This window comes from Adiantum capillus-veneris, chromosome 5, assembly GCF_014529385.1.
Source record: "Adiantum capillus-veneris isolate H3 chromosome 5, ASM1452938v2, whole genome shotgun sequence".
Classification (NCBI taxonomy): Eukaryota; Viridiplantae; Streptophyta; class Polypodiopsida; order Polypodiales; family Pteridaceae; genus Adiantum; species Adiantum capillus-veneris.
This window is the reverse complement of record NC_140935.1, coordinates 51,579,674-51,582,439: the sequence shown is the minus strand read 5'-3', so window position 1 is coordinate 51,582,439 and position 2,766 is coordinate 51,579,674.

Genomic DNA, 2,766 nt, shown 5'->3' with positions numbered 1-2,766 from the left:
CCTAAAGAAACTGCAGTCAAGGATATAACTCCAAAGTGGCCTAAAGGGGCTGCTCGAGCCAAAGCCAAGGAGAGGATAAGCCAGTTTGGAAACACATGACCCCGAAGGGAGAAACATCTGGCCAAACAAGTGCTTCAAGCGCAGAAAGCTGGGTTGTACCCACTTTGTCAAGGAAGAAGTCATTCGAAGCTAAGCAGCGGAAGGTCGCCTATTGATTTGCACGATGCATGCAAGTGCTACCAATCCACTTTGACAATCTGGAAGAAGAAGTGGTAAGAAGATTCCCATGTCCTAGAGAAGAGTGGTTCGTCTACTGCTCTCGCTGTTTTAGGAAGCGAGTAGAGGACCTTCCTCCTCTCCCTATACAACTTATCTTGAAGAAGCTCTCTACCACGGCCGAAACCCAGTGGGCTAGGGACGAGTTGCAATTTAATGGAGTAGAATCCATGCAACATGCTGAGGGCGCGCTTTTTGAAATGGGGCCTCTAAACCCAAACCAATGGGCCTACCCTCACAAAATGTTCGTAAAGAGGTACGCACACTACTTGGGGCACCACCTTCTTTTGGGAGTGGAGAAGGAAACCAATCAAAATAACACTTGCACTCACCAACTCAAGCAACACACTTTGAAAACCCCCTTACTCTATATACACTTTGGACACTTGAACACCATCAACGATTATGCAACCCAATGCCGTGCATCAAATGAAATATGCAATTTGTGGAATAGCATTCACCTTCTCCCCATAATACATCCAAACTCCTCCTCTCTCAAGCACTCATCAAAAAATCATGCGCACAATACTTGCCTCTCAAACACACAAGAGAATCACTTACAAACTAACACACTTTGCATAGAGAGCTCATCTCCATCTATGCAATGCCGTGACACAAATAAAATCACCATGAGAGGTAGCCACATGTATATGTAATGAAGCAAAAGAGAGTTGGAGTGAGAAATTTCTTTAGACCGATTGAATAAGTGTGGAGAAACAAACCAATGGTAAATTGAGAATAGAACACTTACTTGATTTCTCGCACACCTTTTAAGGGGAGGACAGACGCTGGCTAACCATCACGAATTGCGACACTTGAAAGTTTTGAAGATGATTTAATGATCACTAACATAACCATGAGAGAGATCATGATGTATTTACAAGTTATTGAGGTGCTACAAATGATTTATTGGGTTGATGGAGTAAGAGATTGTAGAATAGAAAGAGTGGAGGATAGAGTTGCACTTCCTCCAAAGAGGAGGGTTAGGAGGGAGGATGTGAAAGAGGGAGAGTTGGGGTTTTCTCTACTATTGATCAAGAAACAACATGAAGTTGAAAATATAGGTGTGTGTCATTGAGTCTCTCCAAGGGGGCTATTTATAGTTGTGTAGGAGTGGAATTATGCTACACTTCATTAGGGTGAGTGATTAGCCCTAATTAAGTGTCCTTTGACCACTCATTGAATATTGGACATAAAAGGGACTATTTTTTCACCAAAAATATCATTTTATACCATGAAGGCTCCATAGGGGTGCATAATGTAGGTGGGCCCCACAATGATGCCCTACGGGTGGCTCCTGCGGGGTATCTCAACTTGTCTGTCTTGGCATTTAGAATTAAGCATCTTTAGGTTGGTCCCATCACATGCAAGTGACCTTGAAGACTCATTGCTCTTCTAGAAGATGAGTAGGGGAAAAATAAGATCTCACTCTCTTGATTTACTTGATTTACAGTTCCCTTTTGCTGCGAATCTGACAGATTTACACTATTTTGACCATTACTTTTTACCTGTAGCTCGGAATGACATGCTTCAAAAGTAAAATTTGACCTTCTCAACATGTTTGATATGAATTTGGACTATTCTTTACACCCATGCACCAAGGAATTTGGTTTGGAAGGTCCACAATAGTCTAGGGAACCTTTTGCTTCCAAGTCTTCTTGTATGGGCCCTTTGCTTGTATGCATCCAAGGGGAATCATGCTTTTTCAAAAGGCTATGATGCTTAAACAAATAGAGGAGGGCCCAATATTATTTTCTTGTGAAAATAATATACAATTGGAGTCTTTTTGAAAAGAGAAAAACTATATGTATATTCTTAAGAGATATTGGGCCACCTATGTAGGGGACATAGAAGACTTGTAGAGATGGACCATAATCTTTGGTAAAGACAAGTGGAGAGTTGATTTCCATGGTAATTTATCTATATGGGATGGAATATGGATATATTATTTTTATACTACTAATTCACAAGAGGTAAGAAAGTTTGGGGGTAGATATTTGGTTATTGTATGCTTACTTTCATTTACAAAGCAAAAAAGAAAAGGGTGGTAATATAAATATATGACTAAGGTGACATTTTTGGGAAGAGTACAATGTATGTGTCGCCACAAAGGTTAAACGAAGAGGGGGAATTTACTCTAGATAACTTAATAGCGTAGAAAAATATATACACATATGAGGAAGAAGACGTTGAGTAGGCTCAAAAATGTTGCAAAAAGATGGTTATCATTTTATGCCACTCATATTAGCCCTCCCCCAAGCCTAGAGATATTCATATCTTTAGGAGGACGGTGTTGCTTCTTTTTCTTCTTCTTTTTTTTTCTCTTTTTTTTGTCATTTTTCCTTTTCCACTTTTTTTTTTCCAATAGGAGGAGTGTCATGCACTCTTTTACTCCATTAGACCTGCTTTTCATTACCTCAATCCCATAAATCGAAGATGGGAGGGTTGCCTTGGGTATGTTCAGATTCCAAGGCTGGTTCTTCTTTGCAC